At 43.0% G+C, this 22,351-nt stretch overlaps 1 protein-coding gene across 1 annotated transcript in view; it reads left to right on the top strand.

The window, feature by feature from the left end:
- Positions 1-22,351, top strand: part of LRMDA (leucine rich melanocyte differentiation associated) — a 1,035,628-nt gene that overhangs the window by 599,838 nt on the left and 413,439 nt on the right. The window lies entirely within an intron of this gene.

The following is a 22,351-nucleotide window of genomic DNA, read 5'->3' on the forward strand; positions in this document are numbered from 1 at the left end:
ATTGTAGAGGAGCGCCCCAGGCCTGGAAGTTCCCACTCCAAACCATACGCTGAGGAGGAAGGGCTGAGGCCAGAGGGGAGGCGTGGGGTGGAGTTAGGCAGGGTTCTATGCACCATGCTTGAGATTCAGGCCAGACCACTATCCTCGTACTTAGAATTCATGAAGCTAATTTAAGAGAAAAGCTACAGTTCCCTTCCACTTTTATTCAAAACAAGCTTTCTAGCAGGGTGAAAGTTTGAATGCTCTACAGACAGCTGGAGATCTTCAAGTTATAGGAAAATAACCGTGTATTCAGCCTTTCTGCTGTCTCTCTCCTGAATGGTAGGTTATCTGTCTTTGTCATGGCTAATGGCAATTTATGCCATTTGTGACCACTGGGAAGAAAAAATACTCATATTTTAAAAATACACAGAGACAGCTCTCTTCTCAACTGGGGACATGATCATGCTAGGAGGAAGGAAGTAGAGTTTCCAAGGTCCTGGTTTCTCAGACTTTCCTGGGAGGTCACCATTTGTGTATGATCATATCATTTGAGATTCAAGATTAGCAGAAATTCTTCTCGAGTCTTTTAAAATAGAAAATTTGGAGTGATGAGAGCAAAAGAAACTGCTCAATACCCTCTGCTTTTCAGGAAATAGGGTACCTTTTTAGCTTTGCCAAGCAGAGATGGCATTGTCACCCAGAGGTTTAGATGGAAAGAGACATGAATGGAGCCTCAAGACTGGAATCAATTTCAGGCCAAGTATGAAAATTAAATATCCCACACCTAAGACTGGTGTTACTGTTTCTCAGGGTATACCCTCTGGTATACTTGGCCCAGGTGTATAGAACTTGTACTCTCACCTCAACCTTCCACTCTGATAATGGGATGAAGGTGATTTAGGTCATTTGTTAAGGATATAGGAGAGTTAATGAATAGAGATATTTCTCTTTCTTCTTCTTCCATCAAATAACCAAAAGGCATCTGAGGTGTATCTTTTGTGGAAGACCTTCTTTTTCCCAAAGTTTCTACCCACTTACCTCTAAGCTTCAGTTTTTTTCAATTCTTCCATCTGTCCATCCATCCATCCTTCCATGCTATATTTACTAAGTATATTAGATTCCTTGGAAGGCTTTAGGATACACAGCACCTAAAACAGAGTTTCAGCCTTTACAGGGGGCACTTTCTGGGAAAGATGGACTTAAGCCTTTCCTTATCGGACAACACTGACCTCTTCTTCTGCAATGCTTAGGCGCCTACAGATTTTTCCTCTTCTGGTGCCAGATAAAGCAGATGGATGCTATAGATTGAATATTTTAAGTAACTTGACCTCTATGCCTTATACTCTTTATTCTCCTTTTTGTTAATCATGTTCTGACTAGTAGAATCAGATGGCCAGAATTTTTCACAGGGATTTTTAGATTGATTTTTTATTTTAGATTTAGCTCTGGACGGAAGAATCATAGAGAGTTAGGTTTGCAGTTACGTACATTTCTGGATAGACGGGCAGGATGCATCTCTTGCCTCTCCTTGGGCTGCCCATGTGCACTCTGCAGGGAAAGAACACAGCCCAGCACAGAGGAGTAGGTAGGTCTCTTCAGGTGTACCGAGGTCCTTGAGTGAAGAGCTCTCCATGGCTCAACAGTGAAGTCCCCATTGAGTTGGGGCAGTTTGCAAAAAGACTTGGGGCTTCAGTTAGATGGACACCAGAACAGCAACATTCCATTGGAAAAAGAGTCTTGGCATGAACGTATATAAACAAAAGGGAGGGACCTGAGAACGATGGGAAGGGAGTAAGAAATTAAGCCAAGTGAATGCAATTATTTTCTCCCAGGACATCAGTGTGCAGAGAGACCAGGCTATGACTGAAATCCAGAATCATCTGGTAATGATGGAGATGGATATTCTTTTTTAAAAAAATGCTTTGGATAAATTTTCTTGTGTCCATTTTTATAATAGTAGGGAAGAGGGAAGGGACCTGATTTCATCCTGCTGGTCTTTTACACTTGGGTTGGTCCTTACCTGGTAGGAATTTTGTGAACTTCATTGCACAGAGCCTTCTGTCTGGGACACCTGTGGTTATTTCATGCCAGCTCTGAGTTTTGCATTGTGATTTCTGATCTCATTCACAACTGTTCTTCAGTGTATCTTTCAGTTCACCAAGGTCAGGCTATGTCTGAAGTTTTTCTTTTTCTTTCTTTCCCTTCTTTCTTTCCATCAAAATAGATACGCTGTTATTATTGTTGGCCCGGTATCTTCACTCACTCATTCTCCTTTTAGGGAGTCTTTCCTACCCTCTCGCTCTCATACATTCTTCCCACCTTCACTGGCCCCTTAGATCCTGTCCTCTATGAAACCCTCTCATGAAATTGGGGCTTCCGTAATTCCCATATCCCAGAGCTTCCCTTTACTCCGTTATATATTTTCTAATATTGGTGTGTATCCACCTTGCTTTCTCCACTGGGAGGGTAGGAAATGTATCTCATATGTTTCCTGTTATACCTCATGGGACCAAACATCAGATGGTCCTAAGCCATCCCTGGTATTTGTCATCTTCCACTACATTGAGCCACATTGGGATGATCACCTTCGTCCTCATGGCGAGTCACCAGGGAAGACCCGGCATGCACTAGCTCTTGGTTTCCCCACCACTTGGTTTTGTGAAAATATGTGTATGAAACAGTGGCCAGCCTTGGGCCAGAGGGAAATTGTGCAGTTTATTTGGATGCCTGCTAGAGGTCATACCACAAGGCCACTGTCCAGATATCAGGTTGTGTCAGGAGCTGACTCATGTTTTCCATATAAATTATAGTGAGCTGCCTGTTATAAACACCTTGTAAAACTCAAAAGGCTTTATGGCTGTTATTAGCTACTGCATTGTGATTTACTAGCTAATTCAGACCGATGTGTGGATGAGCATGCCCAGGGCACCCTTTGTCCCATCTGTGTAAGTCAGAGAGTAGACTGGGCGGTGCACTCAGAAGCAAATGCCTCTTCCAAAGGCCTGTGGAGAGTCAGAGTTTGCTTCTGTTTTAAATGAGTAAGTTAGTGTTCACTCCTCTCAAGACCGGCTGTGTCTTCATGCTGTGATATCTCCAGGAACCCTTGGTGGGAAACACAGCAGCCAGTTTGCTCTCAGCCAGTTTGCTCTCAGCAGTTCCACCAAAGACTTCCTTATTGAGGGCCAAGGAGAAAATAAGGTAGAGAGAGAAATATCTGGAATGGCCCGAGTCACACCTTTATGTTTCCTGGTATCAACATCAGATTTTGTATTGGCCTCTAGTTAGTGGTATTTACACTTAACACTGGTCCATTTTTTAAATAAAAGCACCACTATTAGATTGCCTATGGTGTGTTTATTTCTATGGAATCAGATATGCCACAGATTGTGTATAGGATGATATATGTTTTATATACATATATTTTTATTAATGTGTAAATGTTTTAATTTTCTTTTCAATTCTTCTAGTTGCCTAACATGGGGCCAAAGAAATCCACCTATATAACTGGATCTGAGCGTAGGGACTAAACTGGGTATAACTTAGGTATTTGGTTAGTAGTTTATTGAGGGGAGAAAAATTATCTTTAGAAATACACTGACATATGAAGCATGTATGTATAAACATAAATGTTTACCAGATGAGTATATTTATGTGTTCATACATATTTTCATACTTGGCTATATATGCATTATATGCATATTATATAGTATAGATATTAAATACTATCTCCCATCCTATTGTGTAGATTTCTGCTTTGATTAGCTTACATTTAATAAATGTCATCTCTATATGCGGAATCTAAAGAAAAGAATAAGTGAATGAACTAATCAGAAACAGTTCTGGGGACAAAGAGGAAAAACTGAGGGTTGTTAGATGGGCGGGGGGTGGTGCGATAAGGGGGAAGGTGAGGGGATTAGAAAACAGTCGGTAACCACAAAATGGCCTCAGGGTTTTTGAAAAATAATTTGGGGAACGTAATCAATAATGTTGTAAAGATTTTGTAGGGTATCCGATGGGCACGTGTCCCATTTGGGAGACCACCTCAGGGAAGAGGTAGATGCTTGATCAATGTTCTGTACACCTGAAGCTGAACAATAATGAATGCCAACTATAATTTTATATATATAATGTGATGGCTCGGTGCGATGTCGGAGGGATAGTGGATGGGAGGATGGGGAGAGGGGGGTCCACAGTGTGAGGGATATAAATGATGAACGTCTAAGAATTACCTTGTCTTGTGCACCTGAAACTAATAAAAAAAATTAAAAAAAATAAATGTCATCTCCTCTTGTGTAACGATCTCAGTGATGTCAGACCATAGAAGTCACGAGCATGGAAGTGAGGTAGCTCTTGGCACTTCCGAATCTTATTCCTCAGCATCCAACTACTGACTTGACCTGAAAGGGATTTGCATTGTACCCCTTCCTCAGCCTGGGCTCCCCTGCCTGCCACTTGGGAGCAAGCTGTCCAAAATGAGAAGGTTTGTCTCCTAAAAGGTTGTATCAGTTTCTCGTCTCAGTCATAAAAGCCAAAAACAAAGATTTATTTGATTCTGTATTAGTAAGTGCCTTTGCTCATGGGATTTCTGGGGTGGTTAGTCAGAGGTAAGCAGCCTTTGCTCCTGTTAACTCAAAGAAAATCTATCTAGCATTTTCCATTAGTCGTTTATTGCTAACCTAGAATTGGTTTAGCTCATATGTATTGACAAAGCTAAATGGGATCACACTCATTAGAAATCAGAGAAATGCAAATTAATATAAGAATAAATTATAATTTTGCACCTATTAGACTAGAACAATTGAAAAGCCAGATAATGGTAAATGTTGGTGGGATGTGGGGTTATAGGAACTTTCATGCACTGCTGGTAGGAGGGTGACTCTGGAGTGTAGGCTGGCCTACTGAGTCGCGTTAATATACTCATACCCTCTGACCCAGCAATTCCGTAATAAGATATATATCCCAATGAAATGTTTTACATAGGACCATAAGAAGGTGTTTATGAGGATTTTCATTACAGTATTATTTGTGTGGTAGAGAGTTGAAGGCAACTTGAGATGAAGGCGCCTCTGGGAGGTCATGGTGGATGTCTGCCTTGGAGCCCTGGGCAACAGTTAGAGCGAGGATACAGTGGATGTGTGACAGGCACGAGGGGATAGTGTGGAGTGCTACATTTTCTTATTTTCTGTATTCTTGATGCTGTGGGGCCTAGCTCACTACGGCAATACTCCCCTTCCCACTGTTAACCAGCTCTTAGAGATCACAAATGACTCACGGGAGCAGGCCTTTCATAGGAAAATTAACCCATGCAGAGCCCATACTCTGAACCACCTCCTCTATCTGGCTCTTACTTTCCAGGAGGCAGTATCCGTCTGCTCCAGGCTTCCCAGAGCCAGGTAACAGACCACTTAGGACCGTTTTTTACCCACCAGAGTCTGCTGAAATCATTCACACTAGCCAACCCTAAGCCTGCTTATAACTAGCCTCATCCATTCCGTCCCCTAAAACCACAGTGAAGCCTCTCGCTCATTCTTTCCCTCTTCCTCCCAAAATCCTGGTGCTTCCCCATGGAGCCCTGCATGGTGTGGTGTCCCCCTCCTCTTGGGGACCGGGAGTAAAACTGTCTTCTCAGTGCCAATCATCTCCTGATCTGGTGGCCTCACCATACCTGAATAATAATAAAACCTACATTTAAAACACTGATGTTAAAAATAGTGCTTAATTTAGAAACTAAGAAAAAAACATATACACAGTACTATTTAAATATTTTAAACATGGGGAAACAAAACCACCGACATATTTTACCAAAGACTCATTTTTACATCAGAGTGGGTGTGTATGATGGAAAAGGGAGTAAAAATGAGCTTTAGAGGGCGATAAAAAAATAAATGAATAAAGAGAAGTTAGGGTTAGGGAGGATGAATCAAATGCCTTCTCTGACGTCTGTGAGCTTTCAGGTGAGGCCATAACATCTAATAACAGTGTACAGTATGGGCCATGGGCCCGATGTGTCTTCCTCTAGCGGGATCCAGGGTTAGGAAGAGCTTGCTGGAGGCTGAGTGCTTTGGAAGACAGCTGTCCACCTCAGGTCCATTTCTGCAGCATGTCCTTAAATCTGTTCCAGGAAGGATTGGTGTTTCAAGATGCTGTACCTGATGTGTCCTTCAGTTAAATAGGGGGAAGTGCTGCGTCCCCTGCCCCCTCTGGGAGCCATCTAACATATGCTGGGATAATATCAAAGGCTCTAGGGAATCTTGTGGGGAAGAAGTTGATGAACTTTGTTTAACTCTATGTCCCCCAAATTCATTTGACCATGGCACCCTTCCCAGTAAAACTTCTTTCCCTGGAGAAAGATGAGGTCCAGGGGTGAAAGTCTGAGAACCAGGAATCACTCGTGGCTGAAGCCCTTTTGTCTCACAGAGGTCCTGGCACATGGTGGTCTCCCAAGCAACCTTTACAAGCTGAGGGAGCCCATGTGGACAAACAGCAAGGGAAAGGAAAGCTTGGTAGAGGAGGAGCCCTTGACTTCAATACCCCTTCTTTCTTGGCATCCATAGGACTCTACCAGAATATTATGGGTTGTATTTTTTCTTTTTTTCTTTTCCAAGTCACAAAGATACCAGTTCAAGTCACAGCTTTTAACCATTGTGACATTTGGAACATCCTTTAAAGTCTTTCAGTTCAATTTTCTCATCTGCAAAATGCAGGTTACAAAACTTAACTTCACAGGTATATGGTGAAGGTTAGGAATAATATAGGTAACGTATCTGGCACATAGTAGTAGCTTAATTAAAATTAGCTATTATTAACATTGTTATCAGAGTTATTCATATCTTTCTTACATCTTTTATGAAGACTAATAGTGAACATATTCACTACTCACTAAATGAACATAGAAATGGCTTACTCAAGGTCACATAGCTCATAACTATTAGCAGAGCTGGGACGAAATCTACTTAGGTCCTGGTTCAATGTCATTTTCATTACCCTAGACCATCCTTTTGCCTAGTTCATAATTAAAGTAACTTGGTATTAGCTCTTTGGGTGTGCTGAATGGGCCACTTCATTGTGGCATTGGAGACAGACCTGGAATGTGATCCAGAGGCCACAGGGATTATTGTGTCATTGTGTTCTGCATCCTTGTTAATAACTTAGAACATTTGTAAAGAATATGCTAATTAAATCTGTATATTACCCTAAATGGAGAGGTATAATATTCCAAACCCCATCAATGACAGAGACGTGGCATAAAGGGACCTGGAGCTGTCAGACATATGGACAGGAAATCACTAGATGAGATTCAGCTGCAGTAAATGCATCCTAATACATCTGGGGACAAATAATCTGAAACACAGATAGTCAATGGGAGGAAGATATTTGGAAAGCAGTAAATGCTGAAGGGGACCTGGGGGGATAGTGGACAGCAAATTAGATATGGGTTTTCATTGTGTTAGGCCAACAGAAATTGGTAATGCAATCTTGCACTGTACTTTGCACCGTCCCCTGGAGCAGCTGGGAGGAGAAAGCCTCTTTTGCCAATCAAGATCAAGTCCGCTCGCCCCACACATGCACTCCTGAAGGCTGTCCTTGCTGGGGCGGGGGTGCGGCAGGGGCCACTTGACTGTCTCATGGCCCCTACCCCATTGAGCTGGTGACATTTTCCTTTCTCTTAGCTCCACCCTCATCCTGCGTCCTTGGAGATCAGTTCTCTGTCCTGTTACCCACCATCTTGTTGATGTGCTTTCTGGTCAAAGGAGGACAGTTCTGCAGAGGAAATCCCTCTAATTTGAAGGGAAGACTAGATGCCAGTGTTCATTTTCATGTAACCCAAACATCCGCCATCTTTCCTAGTGGTCCGGACTCTTTTCCTCCATCCCGTCATATTCTCCCCGTGAAGGATTTTACCAGAACATAGCCTGTTTACAGGCAGAGGGATGTTTGAGGAAACACAAGTATCTGCCCTCAGCAGCTATTCCCACCCATGAGAGCCACTAGCCTACTCTTACCCCTCCACCTCCTCCTTCTCACGCTTTACACTGCCTGCCCCCATCATTTCGTCTCCTTATGTTTAAACACTGTCCTTGACATGTTTTAAACCAAACTTCCCTACTGGGGACCAATGAACACATATTCTGATTTTCTTCTAGCCCCCACCCAACCCAGTCTCTCAGGAAAGCCCAGCCCTGTCTGAGTTCGGAGCACTTCCTTCATTACAAGTGGGATCTGCTCAGTGGGTTAAGTTTAACTAACCAAAGCACCCTTGCACACATTTCTGAAAGAGTCCAACTCTTGCCGACCCACACGTTTTACCTTTCCCTCTTTGGGAGACCTTCACCTTCCAGGAAATCCTTCAGGGACCGCTTGGCAGTGGCTCGTCAATGGGGCTTATAGAGAACAGCTGTAGGCTGGGAGAAGTCCAAAGCTATTTGAGAGGCTAGGAGACTTTTTATTGCTTGTTTCTTTGACAAGCCCTGTCTTCCTCCACTCAGACTGTGCTTCATCATACTCACCATCCGGGTTTGCGTTCAGAGTCACTTAGCTTTGGCCTGCCATTGCCACTCAGCACTCATCAATAAGTGGCCAAGTTTAAAGTTACTCCTTGCACATTTTTAAGCATTCTGTTCACTCAGTAGTCACTGAGTGCTTCTCCGTGCTTACCACTCTGCAGGTATCTGTGCTTTGGGTGGGAGTGTGGGGGTGGAGGGAGGGTGCAACTCTCCTGGAGGATCTTAGATGAAAAAGGCATCTTTGTGGAAGACTTGCACTTTCATTCCTGATGGGTTATGGATATAAATAGATGGCAGCTGCCAGCACAGTGATTTATGTGTGATGTTCCTAGCCAAAGGAAGTCAGGCACACTGGAACCGTAGACCATTGCGTCCAGGGCATCTTAGTATATTTAGCAAATGAGATTGCAAACCATAGACAAAAAGGCTGAGTGGGTGGAGAGGAAGAACATTCTCTGGCCAGAAACTTGCTGAACTTGGAGGGCTAGGGAGCAGAGGCTTTACAGTGGTGGGGAAACATATTCTTTGGCTTGTCCTAGACAAATAAATCACCACCAAGGAGATATACCAAAGGTCAATTAAATGGAGTGTTTTTTTGGAAAATCATTTCCCAGGCCATGTAAATCATCCCCAGAGTTGGCGGGCCTTCAGATCTGCCTGGGGTGGGGGGTGGGGGGGAGCGTGAAGGATGTACCAGATGTACCAGTGCTCCTCAATGTCAGGTGGAGGAATGACATGGGGACGCTCATGTGATAGCAGCAGAACACATCAGGGATAGCCATCTTCATCCAGGGAAGCAGTGTAGATCAGACCTACGTGTTCTGGCCAAGGAAGTGTGGGACTCTCAAGCAGGTTTTGCCTATGACCTTCAAACCCTTTGCAGAGTAAAGGGCATACATAGTCAATTATTTTCAAGGTTCCTGGAGGCTGACACTTATTGTGGGCCCTCATTTAATTTGTAACTTCTGAATAGGACAGATGTACATCGCATACCCCATCTTGGTTATTGTCCAAGAGAGACAAAATCCCCATCTACCATTGGAAAAAAAAAATCAGTCATACAGGGTCATTTTAGGAGGATGAATGGGAATTCTCAAAGTTAAATCATCAGAGCAACTATAGAAAGAGCTGGAGACATCTGGAAAAGAAGAAACTGAGGGGGATGCCAGCAGGACTGTGTTCAACATCTGAGGGCCTTCCAGTGGAGGAGGTGCTTCAGATCCAGCTGTCCCACTCCAGAGGCCAGAAACGGGACCAATGAGCCCCAGAGAGAGGGGCTCAGGCTGAAACCCAAAAGGAGAGAAAAGATAAAGCAGTAATCCTTACACCACTGCTCAATGGCACAGACTTGGATTTGCCCCGTGTTTGAGAGTAGTGTACAAAAAACTCTTTACCCATCAGAGCTGTCCAGTAGTGGCACCTAAGCCAGACAGAGAAGAGATTGATCCATCCCTGCTGTAACCTAGCAGACACCGGGCGATAGGGTTACAGGAGAGAGGGCAGTCTGTTCTGCTTTTTCCATAGCTATCTTGTCTCTGTTAGGGCATGGCTGCATGACCAGAGTAAGGAGACACTCCTTTCCCCAAGTATCTTCTTCCCTATAAAGCTTTGTGCCTCTGATTTAGGATGGGTTCATTTCTTTCTAGGAGGGTTCTATTGAAATTTGTCTACTTTTTAGAAAGATTACAGTAGTCCTCTCTTATCCACGGTTTTACCTTCCATCATTTCAGTTACTTGTGGTCCACCACTGTCCAAAAATAGTAAGTGGAAAACTCCAGAAATAAACAATTCATAAGTTATTTTTTAATTTTTTTTTTTTTTTTTTTATTAATTAATTTATTTATTAGTTTCAGGTGTACAAAACAAGGTAATACTTAGACGTTCATCATTTATATCCCTCATACTGTGAACCCCCCTCCCCCCATCCACTATCCCTCCGACCTCACACTGAACCATCACATTATATATATAAAATTATAGTTGGCATTCATTAATGTTTAGCTTCTGATGTACAATGCCATGATCAGGTATCCACAGTATCCCTGAGATGGTCTCCAAAATAGGACGCATGTCCATCGGATACCCAACAAAATCTTTACAACATTATAGAATACCTTCCCCAAATTAATTTTCAAAAGAAAAACCCTGAGGCCATCTTGTGGTTACCAGCTGCTTCCAAATCCCTTCACCTTTCCCCTTATCCCCAACCCCCTCCCACACACCCATCTAACCACTCTCGGTTTTTTCTCTGCGTCCCCAAAACTGACTCTGATTAGTTCATTCACATAGTCTTTTCTTTAGATTCCATATATAAGTGAGATCATGCAGCAACATGGATGGATCTAGAGAACATTATGTTAAGTGAAATAAGTCAGAAAGAGAAAGACAAGTACCATATTTTTTAATTTTTCAATTCAATATTATTTTATATTAGTTTCATGTGTATAGTATAGTGGTTAGACATTTACATAATTTATGGAGTGATCCCCCTCTAATTTTGGGACCCACCTGGCACCATTCATAAGTTTTTAATTGCACGTCATTGTGAATAGCATGATGAAATCTTTTACCATCCCTCTCAATCCTCCCAGGGGTGTGAATCACCCTTTGTCCAGTGTTTCCACACTGTATACACTACCTACCCATTAGTCACTTAGTAGCTGATTGGGTTATTGGATCAACTATCTTGGTGGGACAGTGCTTGTGTACAAGTAACCCTTAATAATGGCCCCAAAGCTCTTCACATAACTTTTATTACAGTATGTTGTCATAATTATTCTTTTATTATTAGTTATTATTGTTAATCTCTTACTGTGCCTAGCTTATAAATTAGGTATGTATGTATAGGAAAAATCATAGTAGATATAGGATTCGGTACTGTCCATGATTGCAGTCATTCATTGGGGGTCATGGGACGTATCCCCTGTGAATAAGGGGGGACTATTGTATATCTTGAGACTTTGAGAGTGGGGATTTAGTTGGTTACCAACAAGCAAAAAGACCCCAAGGGGCATGGAATGTAAATTAGGAACTGACACATAGTTTCTGAATGGAAAGCGGGGCAGGAGGGAAGCACAGGCCCTCTAAAGGGAAGTCTGATGGACACCCAACTTATTTCCTAATTATTTATTTTGTAAATGGGCAATCAATTCCTTATGGGTCTGTTGTTGGTGAGTTTACTAAACCTTTTTGGAATGTATTGGTCATTTCAGCCAGTGCCAACTCTGGGGGCAAAGAGTGCACAAGGCCAATAAAATAATCCTCTGTTGTCTTAAAATTTACTCCTTTACTTGGTCTTCAAGATTCTCTTTCCCCTTCCCATATTCTAGGATCAAATGGACAAGTGTTTTTATTCATACTTGTGTGATTCTATTGATTCTTATGGGATCCTTCCTCATTCTTTGTTTTTTTTTTCCTGGACTAAAGTCTTCCTAATTGTTCTCATTAGTTTGATAAGACAATTCTTCTGACCCCGTGATCAATTCAGCACACACCGAACAGTTATTAAGTTCCTATTCTGTGGAAACCATTGAGCAAGAGGTGGAAAAGGCACTTTCCCCCCATTCGTTATGCAGTACTGTAGTAGAGCCAAATGAGATGTCATGCGTAGGGTGCTGAGAATGTGCACCACAAACACTGGCCACTGTTCACGAGGTAGCTTTTATCTCCCTCCTGTTATGGATGGAATGACTGAGACTCTCAGAATTTCAGAATTTCAGTGAATCACCCCAATTCCTACAGCTGACCAGTGGCAGAGCTGGAGTCTGAACCCAGCTCTGTCTAACTCCAAGGCCTGCATCCTTTCCACTGGGCAACCCTTACTCCATTTGTTCAGTTGTCAATGGGAATACAGGGAAAAAACGGTGACTTGAGAAAGAGTCGGAGAAGTTAAGTGTGCTGGTCACAAGCAAAGACATTTCATAATAAAACCAATAGGAAGATGAAGCAGGAAGCGTACCAGAGTATCCGGGCATCCTCAGCAGGCACTTTGTGTGGGAATCTGAGCCCTTGGTATGCACCGTCAGGGTCGTGGCTCTGTCTAGCCCCAAACATAAAATGGTAGAGCTGACACACGGCTCCAGCCCAGTCATGCTTGTCTGTTATGTTTGGAGGCAACAGCTCTGTATGAACCCATTAACTCAGAGAATTCGGCCAGCGCCTTTTCCGTCCCAGACCACAGGACGAGAGTGTACCGCTCGGCTTTGAGATGATTGGCTTTCCATCTGCATGAAACCACCACCGTTTTCCTTCCCATCTTTCATCACCTAAATGAGGGCAGTTAATGTTTAAGAGTAGAGAATAGGGAACATAATGATGGATAAATTATAAGTTTGGGGATATGAAAAGTCAAACTGTGTAAATATGTATTTTAAACCACAAACAGAATGTTAATGCATCTTTCCCATTAACTCACTAACTGAAATTACAGAGTGTAATGTGAGCCAACGCCCACGGGTTGGTTCTGATGTTTTTCGATTTAGAACAGCAAATGATAAATGTCCTTCTCTCAGACAAAAAAGCGATTGACACAGCTTTTCAGCGTAGTCACTGACAATGTTGGTGATGGAAAATAAACTGAATTCCAGGGGAGGAGGGAGGTCATGAGATACTGGGAAAGTGTTATACGGTCTCTGCTAAGTCCTTCCTGGATACTGAAGAACACCTCTGGGCTCAGGGCAGTGCATCCAAGTGGTGGGGACCCAGTGTGGTTGCCTGGTATTAGAGGATGGCATTGTTTTCTTAAGCACCAGCTCTATTTTGCTATGGGCTGCTGGCTGGCAGCTGAAGTGAACCCATCTCACTTTGGTTTGAGGATGTATGGTTTATTTAGCAGCCATTTCTTTGTGAAGTTGCTTATGGGCAGCGATATGAAAGAGACTTAAGAGGATGTGGAGAAATTGGAACCTTTGTGCAAAATGCTGTGGGAAGCAGCATGACAGTTCCTCAAAAGACTGAAGATAGAATTGCAGTATGTTCCAGCAATCCCACTTCTGGGTATGTACCCAAAAGAATTGAAAACAGCGTCTTGGAAAGGTATTTGTACATCCATTATAGCAGGATTATTCGCAATAGTCAAAAGGTGGAAGCAACCTTTAGCTGTCCATAACAGATGAATGAATAAATAAAATATGTTATATATATGTATATGTGTATATATATATACATATATATATATACATATATATATACACACACATATATATGAATATATAAAATGTAGAATAAAAACCAGAACATTATTCAGCCTTAAAAAAGGAAGGACATTCTGACACATGCTATAACATAGATGAGCCTTAAAGACATTATGTCAATGCAAAATAAAGCAGTCACAAACGGACGAATACTGTATGACACCACTTATGTGAGATACCTAGAATAGTCAAATTCATAGAGACAGAAAGTGGAATAGTGGTTGCCAAGGCTTTGGGGGAGGGAGAATGAGGAGTTATGGTTCAGTGAACACAGATTTTTAGCTTTGGAGGATGAAGAATTTTGGAGATTGGTTGCACAACAATGTGAATATACTTTACATGACTGAACTGTACACTTAAAATGGCTAAAATGGTATGTTATGTGTATTTTACCACAATTAAAAATAAAAAAGGAGGGGTAAAAAGAGGTTAAGAACATGGCCCTGGGAGGGAGAGCAATCTGTGCTTCAGTCCTGGCACTGCCATTTACAAACTGGGGCCATGAGCAATGCACTTAAACTAATCTCTGAGCCTCCACAAGGTGATGATAATGAACGTACTTCCTCCTTAGGCTTGTTGTGAGGATTAAATGCAATAATGTCTGCCATGCACGCATTACGTATGCGGTATGCAGCTAAGACCTATAAGTGGTATTAGTGCTTACTCCTGCATCTCCTCCTCTGTGTCTGGGAGAGGGCACGTTGGTGGGTATACGTCAGATGATGACATTCCATCATGAGAGATTCTGAGGCACTGGTCTCCTTACTCTGACTATTCTGATTCATGCAGCAGTGCCCAGCCTCTACCCTATTCCTTTCATGAAAACTGCTGTCACTCTTCGGACCCATGTTTATTCAGTGACTCAGACAACTACAGTTGACTCTTGACAACGCAGGTTGGAACTGCACAGGTCCTCTTGTAAGTGAATTTTTTTTCAATTGACCCTTTCAGTTCAGTTGACCCAGCCAGTTCTAACTTGCATTGTTCAAGGTTCCCCTGGAGGTTGGGAATTGGTTTACGCAGAGGACCAATTTAAGTTATAGTGGATTTTTTAACAGCATGGGACAGTCCATCCGCCTATGCCTGGCATTGTTCAAAGGTCAACCTTATGCAGCACTTCATGTGTCCACTAAACAAGCTTTACTGAGGGCCTACTATGAGCTTGAATGAAAGGAACACAGTGGGATCAAAACCCTCTTCTTACTCTCAAGCAGGTTAGCTAGTTGTTGTCAACACTGTTTCTTTAACATACTTACCCTTGTATTTGTTTTTTGTGTGTGTCTGTGTGTGAAGGCCTTTTTTTTCACCACGGTTTTGTAAGTTCTTTGAAGGTGAGAGTCTTGTCTTACGTGTTTATTTTTTGTCTCTACTGAAGTGCTGAGCCTGCCCTTAGGTCTGAAGAAAAACAGTCAGACTGACTTCTTTGAGTTAGGCATCCCCACAGAGAAAACCGATTCATGTATGGGCTTAGAAGAATCCTAGTGCCCGGAAGACTCCGGGTAGAAAATGTGCCCTATCACCTTCTTCTCATCACCATCAAGTGGTGGTTATGAATTTCCTCCCTGAAGAAATACAAAGGTACTCAACCTTAGCATTAGTTGAGGAAATACGAAATAAAACAATATTGAAATACCACTTCATACCCATCAACCTGAAAAAAATATGAGGAAGTACCAACACTAGGTTTTGTTAAGGCTGTGCCCAGAGAGAAATGCTTGTCCACTGTAACTAGTGCGACTGTGACCTGGTGTCTCATCTTCCATTTGGTGTCACTCAGTAAAAGTAAAACCTGCTCTCCAGCAATTTCACTTCTGGGTGAGAGCCCTCGAAAAGCACTCAGCAAGGGAAACCATCAATAAAACAAAAAGGGATCCTACTGAATGGGAAAGGATATTTGCCAATGATATATCTGATAAGGGATTAATATCACAAATCTATAAAAAACTTACTCAACTCAACTCCAAAAAAACAAACAATCCAATTAAAAAATGGGCAGAGGACTTGAGGAGACATTTTTCTAAAAAGGACATACAGATGGCAAACAGACGTATGAAGAAATGCTCAACCTCACTAACCATCAGAGAAATGCAAATAAAAACCACAATGAGATACCACCTCACCCCAGTCAAAATGGCTATCATCAATAAATCAAGAAACAACAAGTGCTGGTGTGGATGTGGAGAAAAGGGAACGCTTGTGCATTGTTGGTGGGATTGCAGATTGGTGCAGCCACTATGGAAAACAGTATGGAGGTATCTCAGGAATCTGAAAATGGAACTACCCTATGATCCAGTAATTCCACTCCTAGGCATCTACCTGGAGAAATCCAAAACTCCAATTCAAAAATCTGTATGCACTCCTATGTTTATCGCAGCACTTTACACAATAGCCAAGATATGGAAACAACTGAAATGCCCATCGGTAGACGACTGGATTAAGAAGCTGTGGTACATTTATACAATGGAGTATTACGCAGCCATAAAGAAGAAATAAATCTTATCATTTGCAACAGCATGGATGGATCTAGAGAACATTATGTTAAGTGAAATAAGTCAGAAAGAGAAAGACAAGTACCATATGATCTCACTTATATGTGGAATATAAAGAAAAGAATATGTGAATGAACTAATCAGAAACAGTTTTGGGGACACAAAGAAAAAACCGAGAGTTGTGAGATGGGCGGGGGAGGTGGGGATAAGGGGAAAGGTGAAGGGATTAGGAAGCAGCTGGTAACCACAAGATGGCCTCAGGGTTTTTTGAAAATTAATTTGGGCAACGTATTCAATAATGTTGTAAAGATTTTGTTGGGTATCCGATGGACATGCGTCCTATTTGGGAGACCACCTCAGGGATACAGTGGATACCTGATCATGGCATTGTACACCAGAAGCTAAACATTAATGAATGCCAACTATAATTTTATATATATAATGTGATGGCTCGGTGTGAGGTCGGAGGGATAGTGGATGGGGGGAGGGGGTTCACAGTGTGAGGGATATAAATGATGAACGTCTAAGTATTACCTTGTCTTGTACACCTGAAACTAATAAATTAAAAAATAAATAAATAAATAAAACTTAAAAAAGAAAAGAAAAGAAAAGCACTCAGGCTGTGATCACGGAGACATGAGACACGTGTAAGGGATATAGATAATAGCAAAAGAGTAGAAACAGCTTGTAGTGGGTTGCATGGTATTCTCCCAAGTACTCATGTCTGCCCGGAACCTCAGAGTGTGACTTCATCTGGAATGAAAGTCTTTGCAGATGTAATTAAGGTAATAATGGAGATGAGGTCATCTTGGAGCCCAAATCCAATCATTGTGTCAATGAGAGAAAAAAGGAGAGGGCGATTTAGATTGAGACGTGTAGAGAAGACCACGTGAAGATGAAGGCGGACACTGGAGTGATGCCACATGCCAAGTGTCGTGTGGGGCGGCCTGCGGGGTCTCTGCTCCCGCTCCCCACATAAGAACGCAGGATGTGGCTAGGCCAAAAAGGAACACCCACGGAGCCATAGGTAGGGGAGTCATACCTCTATGGTCTCATTGGCGGCTGGATTCACACGACATGCGACCTGCTGTCCACTTTGCTGCCAACCAACCGACTCCTTTCTCCAGCGCAGCCGCAGCAGTTATATCAGTAGCCAATTGGCTAACCGGCTACAGCTGACAGCCAACTAGCCACAGCCCACGGCCATCTATTACCCGAGCCAGCACCTTTCCACGTGAGGCCAAGTGCCTGGAAACTGCTCTCTGGGGCTCTGTCCCCACACCAAGGAAAGCCTGGGGTACCATAAGGTGGAAGAGGCAGGGGAAGAGTCTCCCCTGGAGCCCAGCTTTGCTGACACCTTTATTTTGGACTTTCATCCTCTAGAACTGTGGGAGAAGTTGTTTCTGTTGACTAAGCCCTCAAGTTTGTGGTACTTTATTATGGCAACCCTGGATAACTAATGCACAAGCCAACCACCCCACAGTAGAGGAACAGGAAAATAAAATGTAACTTATTCATATAATGACATACAATACAACAATTAAAATAAATGAACGAGTTCTCGATCCCGTTCCTTTGGTACCAGTATGATACCATTTATGTAATTATGTTTAACAGTATGTACCGTGTTTCCCCGAAAATAAGACCTAGCTGGACAATCAGCTCTGATGCATATTTTGGAGCAAAAATTAATGTGACCCGGTCTTATTTTACTATAACATAAGACTGGGTCTTAAATAATATAAGATAATACTGGGTATAATATAATACTGGGTATAATATAATATAATATATAATATAATACCGGGTTGTCATGCGGGGGACCCTGCTCCTGCGCCATTTGTCGTGCAGGGAGTCACGCAGGGTCTCTCGTCCCGCTCCTCACATAAGAACGCAGGATATGGTGAGGCTAAAAAGGAACACCCACGGAGCCATAGATACAGGAGTCATACAACTATAGTCTCGCTGGCGGCTGGACTGGAGACACAGGAAGCAGGACGCATGCGATCTGCAACCTGCCGTCCGCTTCTCTGCCAACCAACCTCACTTGCTAATTGCAATCCGCCGTGCGAACTGCAATCCGCGCTTGCCAGCTCAGCTACCATCTTCTTGCTAGCCCCCATTTTTCTGCTGGCATAGCCACAACAGTTATATTAGTGGCCAATGGCTCACTGGTTATAGCTGACGGCCAACTAGCCACAGCTGATGGCCATCCAATCACAGCTGATGGCCATTTACTACCTGAGCCAGCACCTTTCCCCCTGAGTCCGAGAGCCTGGAAACTGCACTCCTGGCTCTGTCCCCACACGGGTCTTATATTAATTTTTGCTCCAAAAGATGCATTAGAACTGATTATCTGTCTAGGTCTTATTTTAGGGAAACACGGTACTAACACCAGGAGAGTGGGTGACTCTATGAATGGAGAGAGGTAGATGGAAGATGGCACAGGGCTTTGTATATGTTGGAAGTATTTTGCAGAGCGGGCACATTTGAAGTACATACCGTAAAATATTGACATTTGTTTGATAATAGAGGGTACAAATATCCACTATATTATTTTTTTATATCTTAGGATTGTTTTGCATTTTAATTTTTTAAAAAATTATAAAGTTAGGAAATATGTAACAGATACAGTGTTGAGTATATGCAAGATGTTCTTTATTTTTAAAGAACATCAGATTTTGAGATCCCAGGAATGTATTGTGAATTGTAATCTGGTGGTGGGGAAGTCAGGTAGGCTGTACAAATGAGTTAGAGAAGAAAGAAGAAAGACTTTGGAATCACTGCCACCATTTACTTGCTATGTGACTTTGAGCAAATTATTGGATGCTGTAAGCTCACTTTCCTCAATTGTAAAATAATATCTACATGCTGGGTGGTAAAATTGCAAGTACTCAATAAATGTTGGTATCCATCACGGTGGTGTTAGGCCCACCCCAAACTGTCCCTGATTAATCTATGATGTGTCCCCTGAAGGAAATGTGGGGAAGTGTGTGTGTGTGTGTGTGTGTGTGTGTGTGTGTGTTTAATCTTTGAATATGTGGTAAGATACCAGCTTCTTTCTGGGCAGAACTCGGGCTCTGTTCATCTTTCTTCATAAAGATTAGCTCCCTTCCCTTTGACCTCTTCTCTGCACTTTGTACCGTTCCCCTCTGGGTCTTTAAGAAGATGCTCCAGAGTCCTGGAGAAGGTGAGGGCTGAGCCAAGTGAAAGGTTGACAGCTGGACACTTGTGTTCCCTCACTCCTTGTTAGCCTGGTGGCCTTGGGTGATTGGCTTAGTCACTGAGGGGAGTCTTCCTGGTGCTTCCTACATAACCTGAACCTCCCCTCCACCATCTTCTTCCGTCTTGCCCCTCTCCATTCGCTGGCTGCTGACACTTTCTTGGCCTCTCTAGACCCCAAGCCAAGCAACCCTAGAATATATTTCAGGTGTGGGGTGTTGGCATTTCCGGTGCCAGTGGCGAAATTTGGTCGTCTGCAGGTGGTTAAGGGTCATTTTTCCTTGAAGGTTAAATGGTGACCTTGGTCAATGTTTAGCTAGTGTTCACTTAAATGATTTCCCCTGGTTAATGAGTCATCTGGTAAATGAGTTGAGGACTTTCACACCCTGCAGGTAAGCTGGGGTGGTAAGAACTGGTAATCCTGAAATTGCATTGAGTTATAGGCTGTACAGTGAGGGACCTGCTGAGCACATCTTTCTGGTTCTTAGACCCTAATTATAAAAGTAAATTCGTGGGTTAAGACTTGCAGTACTTGGAGAATCACCAGATGATGACATGGGCACCTGCTTTTCTGAGCCACCTCAGTATCCTTCCTCTCCATTCTCATTCTCCACCCACCCCAGCCCTGTCATCCCCACACGATGTGCTAAAGCTCCCTGGATGGCCACAGCAGATTCGTAGGGATGCTATGGATATTTTAAATGTTTGAAGGCAACACAGTAACATGTGACATGTTAGACACCATGTGAACTACCAATTCAGGTACTCACAGCCCCAGCATTAGGTCATGCTACATTTCTTTCAATAATATCATATTTTTGCAAAGCTGCGTTATTTGTGGCCATTGATGTAATAAAAACGTGAGTACAGTATGAAATCAATATGGAACAGGAAATGCAGGTGGCAATAGGAATGCTTCCAAGGTCTGGGAAGTTGTGCGGGGCCCACCCAACAGGCACAGACATCCCTTAGTAAATGAGTGTGACACTTGAAGAATGAGATAAAAAATATTTTCTTCCAATTTACGTGTTATTATGTTTGTCAAATGGCTACTAAGCTGTTAGGACACAAGTACTTATTAAGTTGTTCCATAGCATGAAACTAATAGGTACTTCTTTTGGTGTATGAGCTCTCCATGAAAAACATTACTGAGGCACTAAGGGTACCACGAACTGAGGAAGTTCGAGAACTTTTGTTTTAGGCAAAGAGGAGATACCCTCTCTTGCCTCCATCTGTCCTCTTGCCCCCAGCAGTCTTCAGTCTTCGTATCTCTGTTCCCGTACCACAAGCTCCTTCTCCCACCTGAAAGATGACGTTTCATTGATTCTTTAACAAAAAAGAAAAGAAAAAAAGCCTTGCCTAACTTTATTACCACCCCTTGCTCCATCTCCCACTCTCCTTCCTTGCCTTACTTAAAGCCTCACGCAGTCCCTTTACCTCTCATGCCATGCCCAGGGTCCTAAAACGTGCCTGGCTTTTTTCCCTGGCACTGGACTCATGCAGCTCTCCCCAAGGTCACTACCAAGTTCTGAAGAGCCACGTATGGTCTCTTTTCAGTCCTGGTTTCTTTGCTCACCATGTTCAGAAACTTTCTTCTGCCTGACTTGTCCTCGTGTGACGCTCATGGCCTTCCCACCTCTCCAAACAACCCTCAGCATCTTTGTTGAGTCCTGTCTGCCTTTCACTCACTTCTTATACAAACATCTGCAATCCTCCCTTGCTTCCTTGCCCCTGCTGCCCTCTCTTCCCCACCCTGACCTTACTTTGTTTTTTGTTGGTGAGCTCATCTTTTTCAATAAAAACTGTGGAAATGACCCCCCTTCTCAGCTTGCAAATCTTGCCACAGGCCTAGATTGCCCACATCTTACTCCTGAGACATGCCTTTTAAGACTCCCCTCAGATAGTCCCTGTTTGAAGAAGCCTCTCCTGGTTTCCCTAGGAAGCCATCCTCTCTTTTCTGTCCACAGAACTGTTTCCATGAACACTATTTTCTCTTTCCCTGGATATCTCACCTGTACCTCAAACTCAGGTCACCTTTTTCTTCTCCTTCTTTTGTTATTCTTCAGTTGTGATGTTTGGACAATGGGTATGAACATCCCAGGGCCTCTCCTTTCGTTCTCCTCTTTGCTTTACCCCGCCTTGGTTAAAATCCAGTCACTGGTCCCACCAGCTGCATATTCTCCCTGGGCCAGCCCCACGTACACTGCACAGTGCTGTTTGCACAGTCACTGAAGTGTGACTTCACATGGTTCCGGTGGGCCTTTCCTCCCTACCTAAGTCTTCAGTGGCTCCCTGGTGCCAACAAGCGCTGACCCTCATCCTGGCCTTACTGTGACTTGGTCTCCAGCGACCTTCCCAGTCCAGCTCCACAGGCACGTTCATCACACTCCCATTCCCCCACCCAGTACTTTGGCACCTTCTGGTCCCCGTTTCTAGAACATCTTCACCTCTCCGTCTCTCATTAACATTGACAATCTTGAGTCTCCTTTTCCCATAGAGCCTTTGGGGAGTTCAGCCCCTCCCCACCACGGCAGCCCTCAATGCTCAGATGTCATTGAAAACAGACTGTCACATACATTTTTGCGTGCTCTGTAGCTTCTGGTGTAATACTTTACACATAGTAGGAATGTGTGCACAGGAGTTTGAAATAAGCAGTGCTTTCCAGAAGAGATAATCCTGAACTGGCCCTCCCAGGAACAGGAACACGACTGACATATTGTAAAAGGACCTGTAGGTCTTTGATGAGCTTGACCTCTGAAATGGAAAGCTGTGCTCCAAATACGCTGGTTCCCCGGACTTCCTAAGTAGAGATCCCTTTTTCTCACATTATATAATTAATATATGTGTATTGTAATGAATTAGAAAATAGTAAGGAAAGAAATAAAACTTAGAAATAATAGCTAGTCATCTTTTGATGTATTAGCTGCCAGAATTTTTTCTGTAAACATATATGAAAGACACA

This window comes from Rhinolophus hipposideros (assembly GCF_964194185.1).
Source record: "Rhinolophus hipposideros genome assembly, chromosome: 15".
Classification (NCBI taxonomy): domain Eukaryota; kingdom Metazoa; phylum Chordata; class Mammalia; order Chiroptera; family Rhinolophidae; genus Rhinolophus; species Rhinolophus hipposideros.